This window comes from Sapajus apella, unplaced genomic scaffold, assembly GCF_009761245.1.
Source record: "Sapajus apella isolate SASKATOON/1434 unplaced genomic scaffold, GSC_monkey_1.0 scaffold77, whole genome shotgun sequence".
Lineage (NCBI taxonomy): Eukaryota > Metazoa > Chordata > Mammalia > Primates > Cebidae > Sapajus > Sapajus apella.
The window spans coordinates 33,382-43,394 of record NW_022437017.1 but is presented as its reverse complement, the minus strand read 5'-3'; the positions used below and the strand labels follow the sequence as shown (position 1 = coordinate 43,394).

The 10,013-nt window shown below is 43.3% G+C and overlaps 1 pseudogene; it reads left to right on the top strand.

Annotated features, from left to right (window-relative positions):
- The first annotated feature begins 202 nt into the window (after window positions 1-202).
- LOC116532902 lies at window positions 203-868 on the top strand (annotated as a pseudogene).
- Window positions 869-10,013: the final 9,145 nt, after the last annotated feature.

Here is a 10,013-nt window from a genome sequence, read left to right as displayed (position 1 = left end):
AGTAGCTGGGATTACAGGCACGCGCCACCATGCCCAGCTAATTTTTTCTATTTTTAGTAGAGACGGGGTTTCACCATGTTGACCAGGATGGTCTTGATCTCTTGACCTTGTCATCCACCCACCTTGGCCTCCCAAAGTGCTGGGATTACAGGCGTGAGCCACCGTGCCCGACCATCATACACATTTTTTATGTTTGTGGTGGGATACTAGATATTAAGATGGGCATTGAGATATGTCATATGCACAGGGCTCATGTCTGGGGTAAATGGATTTTTTCACGGAAGATGCGTAAGTTGGGCATTTGGTTGGTGGGGACCTGTGGGGGTTCAACATGTGTATCAAGAAGTGTTACTTCTGTTTGGGGCCCATCTACCCTGGCCATGGCAGGATGTTCATCGACAACAATTGCAAGGTATTCAGATTCTGTAAATCTAAATGTCATAAAAACTTTAAAAAGAAATGCAATCCTTGCAAGCTTAGGTGGAACAAAACATTCTGGAAAGCAGCTAGCAAAAAGCTTACAGTGCACAATTAATTTGAATTTGAACCTATCACATGCCAGCGAGAGTTATGGAATAAAACTATTGATGCAATGAAGAGAGTTGAAGAGATCAAACAGAAATGCTAAGCTAAATTTATAGTGAACAGATTGAAGAAAAATAAAGAGCTACAGAAAGTTCAGGATATCAAAGAAGTCAAGCAAAACATCCATCTTATCTGAGCCCCTTTTGCAGGCAAAGGAAAGCAGCTGGGAGAGAAAATGGTACAGCAGTTACAACAGGATGTGGACATGAAAGATGCTTATTAAAAATCTCTGTAACCATTTCTTTATGTATACTTGAAAATGCCCTTTGGAAACTTGGAACTGCTAAATCAGTTTATTTTTTGTTGTTGTTGTTGTTGTTGTTGTTTTTTTGTTTGTTTGTTTTTTGAGACGGAGTTTCGCTCTTGTTACCCAGGCTGGAGTGCAATGGCGCGATCTCGGCTCACTGCAACCTCCGCCTCCTGGGTTCAGGCAATTCTCCTGCCTCAGCCTCCTGAGTAGCTGGGATTACAGGCACGCACCACCATGCCCAGCTACTTTTTTGTATTTTTAGTAGAGACGGGGTTTCACCATGTTGACCAGGATGGTCTCGATCTCTTGACCTCGTGATCCACCCGCCTCGGCCTCCCAAAGTGCTGGGATTACAGGCTTGAGCCACCGCGCCCGGCCAATTTTTTGTGTTTTTAGTAGAGACAGGGTTTCACCATTTTGACCAGGATGGTCTCGATCTCTTGACCTCATGATCCACCCACCTCAGCCTCCCAAAGTGCTGGGATTACAGGCTTGAGCCACCGCGCCCGGCCAAATCAGTTTATTTTTTATATAAGGTCACTTAAATGAAAAGTGATTAAAATGTATCTTTCCTACATTGCTATCTACAAAACATCAGATATTAGGGATGTTAGATTGCATCTTAGTGCTAAGCCTTCACTTAATAGATGTACTTACGTAAATCATGAGAATTCTACTTATAACTATAGAAGTGAATTGTGGACATAAAATGGTTATGACATTTGGATAATGGCACTAGGCAGCATTTCTGTAATAACTAATGGCAAAAATTCATGGTCAGTGATGTATAAAATAAAATATTTGCAGTAATATATTCCCTGAAAGTTATTGAAGGAACTAAAAATTTGTATGACAGTGTCAAATATTATCTGGATTTTAGTATTCCTGTTTTGGTTTATTTGCATCTTACAAGAGCATAATGGCATTGTTTGATGAAGCCTTATTATACTGGATTGTTTTGACCTGGTTTAACCATTCTGATAGGTAGTTGTGTCTATTGGTGATGAGAACTGAATAATCTTTGCCTGGAATGGCACTACACTCTAGAATTTCCAGGTTGATGAATACTCAGTTCTAACTTGTGATTCTTGGTAGAACAAACTTTATTTTTCTAGTCTAGCAATGTTCTAGAAGCAGAGGAATCCCATTGCCTTTTAAAATTTATTATGTGGTTTTATTTTAAAAAGCTGTTTTTGGAAAGTAGAATTTATGGGTACAACATCTGTTCATTATTTGCATGTATAATAAAACCTGTTTAAAAGTGAAAAAAGAAAAAAGAAGCATAAGTTGATCATACCAAAATCATGGGTATGATACGTGAATTCATAAGAATAAAATTGTTAATAGGAGTGTTTTAGTAACAAAATTGTATATATTTCTAGTGTGAGGATATCATGTAATGGCTCCTAGTAAAAGTAGTTAGGGCATTTATTATAATAATATTAGTGTATTCCACAATGAAAAATAGGGATAGTAGACATTGAAGACCAAGGCTAGTTGTGATTTGCCTTCTGTTAAGTCGAATGGGGCCCTGTTAGTTTCCGCTAGCATTGAAATGAATCTTGCTGTGGCCAGGGTTTGTGATGATAAAATTAATTTTCCAAATTCTTGTGTGATAAGAGTTGATAAAGGGAATGATCCATTTATCAAGAAAACTGATAGGAGAGTAATAGCTAAGACAACTTTTTTTTTTTTTTTTTGAGTCAGAGTCTCACACTGTTACCTGGGCTGGAGTGCAGTGGTGCCATCTCAGGTCACTACAACCTCTGCGTCCCAGGTTCAAGCTATTCTCCTGCCTCAGCCTCCTGAGTAGCTGGGATTATAAGCATGTGCCATCATTCAAGGCTAATTTTGTGTATTTTTAGTAGAGACGGGGTTTCACTAAGTTGGCCAGGTTGGTCTTGAACTCCTGACCTCGTGATCCACCCACCTCAGCCTCCCAAAGTGCTGGGATTATAGGTGTGAGCCAGTGTGCCTGGCCTAAGGCAAATTCTTATGGAATTGTTTGGGCTTCTGCTTATATGAGAGTGTGCCAATTATTGTGTATTTTGAATTGGATGTTCATCCTGATCATAAAATGGAGTAGATGGCTAAACTTGATGTGACTAGAATAAGTAATACTCCTGTATTTATAGTAGGAAATGGGATTTAAGGGGAGGGTTTCATATGCAAGGGTTAGGGCGAGGTAGGTGTGATGGTATAAAGGAGGATGGATGGCATTAGCTCTGTTGTAGTGGTTCTTTTTTTTAAATTTTTTTGTTTCTGCTTGAGAATTTTTTTTTTTCTTGAGATGGAGTTTCGCCCTTGTTGCCTAGGCTAGAGTGCAATGGCACGATCTCGGCTCACTGCAACCTTCGCCTCCCGGGTTCAGGCGATTCTTCTGCCTCAGCCCCCCGAGCAGCTGGGATTACAGGCATGTGCCACCACACCCAGCTAATTTTGTATTTTTAGTAGAGACATGTTGGTCAGGGTGGTCTTGAACTCCCAACCTCAGGTTATCTGCCCGCCTCAGCCTCCCAAAGTGCTGGGATTACAGGCATGAGCCACTGTGCCCAGCCTGTAGTGGTTCTTTAATTGAGTGGCTTGATAGCTTTGGCAAAGGGCTGGAATAATCCATGAGACTGTGATATTAGGTCCCTTACAGAGTTGTATGTAACCTATTCATTCAATAAATGTTAAGAATGCTATAGTGGGCCGGGCGCGGTTCAAGACCAGCCTTACCAACATGGTGAAACCCCGTCTTTAAAAAAATAAAATTAAATTAAAAAATAAAGAATACTATAGTGAGAATGGTGGAAATAAGTAGGAGAAGGTTAACAACTATAAACTTATTGTTAAGAAGAAGGATTAGTTTAGTTTACTTTGTTTGACTAATGTGCCCTCAGTCAAAATCATTTTGAGATTATATTGTGCTCTGAGATCACCTTAAGTAAAATTTTTAGTTAATTGGATAAAATGTTAATACCTGTTAAGTTAGGTTAATTTTTGGATTATCTGGACTAAAAATTTAAGTTCCATAGAGTCTTCTCATCTTATTTAATTATTTTTGCCTCTTCACAGATAGGTCAATTGCACTGATTAAAAGAGACAGCTGGCCGGGCGCGGTGGCTCAAGCCTGTAATCCCAGCACTTTGGGAGGCCGAGGCGGGTGGATCACGAGGTCAAGAGATCGAGACCATCCTGGTCAACACGGTGAAACCCCGTCTCTACTGAAACTACAAAAAATTAGCTGGGCATGGTGGTGCGTGTCTGTAATCCCAGCTACTCAGGAGGCTGAGGCAGGAGAATTGCCTGAACCCAGGAGGCGGAGGTTGCGGTGAGCCGAGATCGCGCCATTGCACTCCAGCCTGGGCAACAAGAGCGAAACTCCGTCCCAAAAAAAAAAAAAAAAAAAAAAGAGACAGCTAAACCCTCATGTGACCAGTCTTGCCCTGTTTTGGGAACAAACTATTATGCTATCCTTGCACAGTTAAGATACTGGTGTGTTACTGGGCAGGCAGTGCCAGTTATTGGTGATGTTTTTGGTAAACAGGCAGGATTTGGTTTTGCTGAGTTCCTTTTACTTTTTAAAATCTTTCCTTAGTTCTTCCCTGTATTGGGTTAACAATTTGGAGAAAATAATTAGTTGATAGGTTTGATTAGTTATATTGAGTTGTTAACTGTCGGTGGATCATCCAAATATGATGGTAGCTATGGAGTTTTATACATGTTTTACAGTAGGTTATGGAACTTCTCTTGTATTCTCTTGTATTGAAGGGGTGTTGAGGTTTGTCACATGTTTTTTTCTGTATATATATGGATAGTGGTTTTTGATGTCGATTCTATAACTGGTGTAATGCATAAATTGATTTTTTAGAAATATAAGCAATGTTGCTTCCATAAATTAAATCCCACTTTATCATGGAGTACAGATATTGTCATACATTGGTGGATTCTCTTTGCAAGTATATTGCTGAGGCTTTGTGTGTTAATACTTAAAGAGATATTGATATATAGTATTATAGTCTAGCATTATAATATGCATATATACACATATGTATATACATGCACACATGAAGTATATATAGTATATAGTCTACTTATAGATGACTGGTAAATACTATATATAACTTGTGTGTTGTATATAACTGTTATATATAAAATGACATTATAGTAAACAGCTTAATATAATATGCCATTATAGTATAATAAATTTATATAGTTTTAGTCTCCAGTATATAGTGGGTTTCTTCTTTTTTTTTTCCTTTTTTTTTTTTTTTCTGAGTCTCTCTGTTGCCAAGCAGAAGTGCAGTGACACAATCTCATCTCACTGCAACCTCCACCTCCCAGGTTCAAGCGAGTCTCCTGCCTCAGCCTCCCGAGTAGCTGGGACAACAGATGCACACCACCACATCCAGCTAATTTTAGTTTGTTTTTTTTTTTTTTTTTTTTTTTTTTTTGAGACGGAGTTTCGCTCTTGTTACCCAGACTGGAGTGCAATGGGGCTATCTCGGCTCACCGCAACCTCCGCCTCCTGGGTTCAGGCAATTCTCCTGCCTCAGCCTCCCCAGCAGCTGGGATTACAGGCACGCGCCACCATGCCCAGCTAATTTTTTGTACTTTTAGTAGAGACGGGGTTTCACCATGTTGACCAGGATGGTCTCGATCTCTTGACCTCGTGATCCACCCGCCTCGGCCTCCCAAAGTGCTGGGATTACAGGCTTGAGCCACCGCGCCCGGCCCTTTAGTTTGTTTTTTTGAGATGGAGTTTCGCTCTTGTTGCCCAGGTTGGAGTGCAATGGCGTGATCTTGGCTCACCACAACCTCTGCCTCCTGGGTTCAAGTGATTCTCCTGCCTCAGCCTCCCGAGTAGCTGGGATTACAGGCATGCGCCACCACATCCGGCTAATTTTGTATTTTTATTAGAGACAGGATTTCACCATGTTGGTCAGGCTGGTCTCAAACTCCCAACCTCAGGTGATCTGCCCACCTCAGTCTCCAAGGTGCTGGGATTACAGCTGTGAGCCACTGTGCCCAGCCCAATTTTTGTGTTTTTTTTTTTTTTTTTGAGGCAGAGTTTTACGCTTGTTTCCCAGGCTGGAGTACAATGGCGCTATCTGTGCTCATGGCAACCTCCACCTCCTGGGTTCAAGCGATTCTCCTGCCTCAGCCTCCTGAGTAGCTGGGATTACAGGCACCCACCACCATGCCCAGCTAGTTTTGTATTTTTATTAGAGATGGATTTTCTCCAAGTTGGTCAGGCTGGTCTTGAACTCCCAACCTCAAGTGATCCGCCTGCCTTGGCCTCCCAAAGTGCTGGGATTACAGGCGCGAGCCACCATGCCCAGCCTAATTTTTATATTTTTAGTAGAGATGGGGTTTCATCATGTTGGCTAGGATGGTCTTGATCTCTTGACCTTGTGATCTGCCCGCCTCAGCCTCCCAAAGTGTTGGCATTGCAGGCATGAGCCACTGCACCCGGCCGTTGGGTTTCAATTCTATGGAAGCCTGCAGAATTATTCAAATAACCATTCTCATTCTCCCGTGGGAACAAGGGATAATCTTACCCTCTTGATGCTACAGTGTGCCACTCAAAAATATTCATGATCAGGCCGGGCGCGGTGGCTCAATCCTGTAATCCCAGCACTTTGGGAGGCCGAGGCGGGTGGATCACGAGGTCAAGAGATCGAGACCAACCTGGTCAACATGGTGAAACCCCGTCTCTACTAAAAAATACAAAAAACTAGCTGGGCATGGTGGCGCGTGCCTGTAATCCCAGCTACCCAGGAGGTTGAGGCAGGAGAATTGCCTGAACCCAGGAGGCGGAGGTTGCGGTGAGCCGAGATCGCGCCATTGCACTCCAGCCTGGGTAGCAAGAGTGAAACTCCGTCTCAAAAAAAAAAAAAAAAAAAAAAAAAAAATTCATGATCATAGATTCAGGAAAGATTCTATGATGTGACAATACAAGCACTACAAACAAAGAAAAAGTATTTAATTTAGACTGCATTTAAATTTTAAACTTCTGTGTTTCAAAGGATACCACACTGGTAAGACATTGAAAAGCATATGGCCATGCCAGCCTCAATGCACCTGATCTTTTTTTATCTCAGTTCCTAACCAGGATTGGGTCTCGTTATTACTTGCATGAGGGTAATACTGGGAATACCGTGTGCTGTATACTTGCTTTTTCTCTTTTCATTTTTCTTTTGTTGGTGGTTTGGAATTTCACCCTTTCTCACAGGCTGGAGTGCAGTGGTGTGATCTTGGCTCACTGCAACCTCCACCTCCTAGGTTCAAGTGTTATCCGCCCTTCCTGGCCTCACAAAGTGCTGGAATTACAGGCGTGAGCCACTACGCTCAGCCCTGCACCCCTCTTTTTTTTTTGAGATGAAGTTTTGCTCATGTTGCCCAGGCTGGAGTGCAATCGTGCGATCTCGGCTCATCGCAACCTTCGCCTCCTGGGTTCAAGTGATTCTCCTGCCTTAGCCTCCTGAGTAGCTGGGATTACAGGCACCTGCCACCATGCCCTGCTAATTTTCTATTTTTAGTAGAGACTGGGTTTCTCCATGTTGGTCAGGCTGGTCTCGAACTCCCGACCTCAGGCGATCTGCCCACCTCAGCCTCCCAAAGTGCTGGGATTACAGGCATGAGCCACCCCACCCAGCTGCTGTATACTTTAAGAAAAGAAAAGAGGCTGAGTGCAGTGGCTTATACCTCTAATCCCAGCACTTTGAGAGGCTCAGGTGGGTGGATTGCTTGATCTCAGGAGTTCAAGACTGGCCTGAAGAACACGGTGAAATCCCGCCTCTACCAAAAATACAAAAAATTACCTGGGTATGGTGGTGCACACCTTTGGTCCCAGCTGCTCTTGAGGCTGAGGTTAGGAGGGTCATTTGAGCTTGGGAGGTGGAAATTGCAGAAACCAAGGTGACGTCACTATATCCCACCGTGGGCAACAGAACGAGACAATGTCTCGAAAGAGGGAAGAGAAACTTGATGAATTATCATGGATTGAGGAAATGGAACTTGATTGGGTATCAAGTTTTGGGGGGATTCTCCCTGAACTCCTTTAGAAGGATTTTTGATGAAAATGGGCTCTGCAGGAGAAGGATAAAACCTAGTTAGGAAGAGGGCTCTGAGCAGCCTGACTCATGTTTGGTAAAGGAAGGAAGAAGTCCGTAAGACTCCTGCTGTTGGCTCTTTTTAGGGATGACAATCCCTAAATATTTGGTTCCCTTGCTGTATTCCAAAACACCCACTTTCCCTCTCTAAAGGACGTCTTCAATTATGCATCCACCCTGACATTTTGAAAGAGCTGTGGTATTTTGTTTTTATTTTCCCACAGAGCCATACATGACTGTATTTAAAATTTTATTACATTAGATGAATAGTTTTCATGAGAGGGAAACACTCAGTAACTACCCAAAATTACATTGTTCACCTAGGTTGGGCGTGGTATTTGTTTCATGCTTATAATCCCAGCACTTTGGGAGGCTGAGGTGGGTGGATCACAAGATCATGAGGCGTAGCCAAGAGACCAGCCTGGCCAACATGGTGAAACCCCATCTCTACTAAAAATACAAAAATTAGCCCGGCATAGTGGCGGGTGCTACTCGGGAGGCTGAGGGAGAATTGCTTGAACCTGGGAAGCAGAGGTTGTAGTGAGCTGCGATCACGCCATTGCACTCCAGCCTGGGCGACAGAGTGAGACTCTGACTCAAAAAAATAAGTGCATCTAATATATCCTGATGTTAAGCACCTTTTAATGTGCCTTGTGATCATTTGGATGTATCTTGGAGAAATGTTATTGGAATACAGTGAGTCTCGCTCTCTTGCCCAGGCTGGAGTGCAGTGACACGACCTTGGTTCACTGCAATCTCCACCTCCCAAGGGGCTGGGATTACAGGTGCCTACCATCACGCCCAGCTAATTTTTTTTTTTTTTTTTTGAGACGGAGTTTCACTTATGTTACCCAGGCTGGAGTGCAATGGCGCGATCTCGGCTCACCGCAACCTCCGCCTCCTGGGTTCAGGCAATTCTCCTGCCTCAGCCTCCTGAGTAGCTGGGATTACAGGCACGCACCACCGTGCCCAGCTAATTTTTTGTATTTTTAGTAGAGACGGGGTTTCACCATGTTGACCAGGATGGTCTCGATCTCTTGACCTCGTGATCCACCCGCCTCGGCCTCCCAAAGTGCTGGGATTACAGGCTTGAGCCACCGCACCCGGCCCAATTTTTGTATTTTTAGCGGAGACGGGATTTCACCACGTTGCCCAGGCTGGTCTTGAGCTCCTGGCCTCGAGTAATTTGCCCTCCCCAACCTCCAAAAGTGCTGGGATTACAGGCATGAGCCACCAAGCCTGTCCACAAAAAAGTTTTTATGTTTGATAAAAGCTTGTGTTTTCGTTGAGATTGGGCGCCCTGCCTAGGCACGACGCCTCACGCCTGTAATCTCAGCACTTTGGGATGCCGAGGTGGGCAGATCATAAGGTCAAGAGTTCGAGACCAAGCAGGCCAACATGGTGAAACCCCCATTACTACTAAAAATACAAATATTAGCTGGGCCCTGGTGGTGGGCACCTGTAATCCCACCTACTTGGGAGGCTGAGGCAGGAGAGTCACTTGAACCCAGGAGGTGGAGGTTGCAGTAAGCTGAGACCATGCTACTGCATTCCAACATGGGCGACAGAGTGAGACTCTGTCTCAAAAAAAAAAACAAAAACAAAAAAACAAACAAACAAAAAAACTGGGCACCCTGGGGTTTTTACCTCTCAACCTTGTTGACATCCAACTTTGAGCAATTGAATGACAATGTAGCTTTACTACCTAAGCAGTAATTCCCAGAATCGTTTCTTCTCATAAGTTTGTTTTTTCATTTTTGTTTTTGTCTTTTTAGTTATTTCTAACTGTCTTGTCAGTTAGATTGATGCACCCCCTCATAAAATCTACTTTTTGGTTTGTTTCTGTCACTGGAATTAGAACAAAAATCTACTTTCTAGCTATCATCAAAGTATAAACTTGGGAACAGACATTTTCAAGGATATACAGCCTCAAGACTGCTTATGTAAAGGCCGGGCGCGGTGGCTCAAGCCTGTAATCCCAGCACTTTGGGAGGCCGAGGCGGGTGGATCACGAGGTCAAGAGATCGAGACCGTCCTGGTCAACATGGTGAAACCCCGTCTCTACTAAAAATACAAAA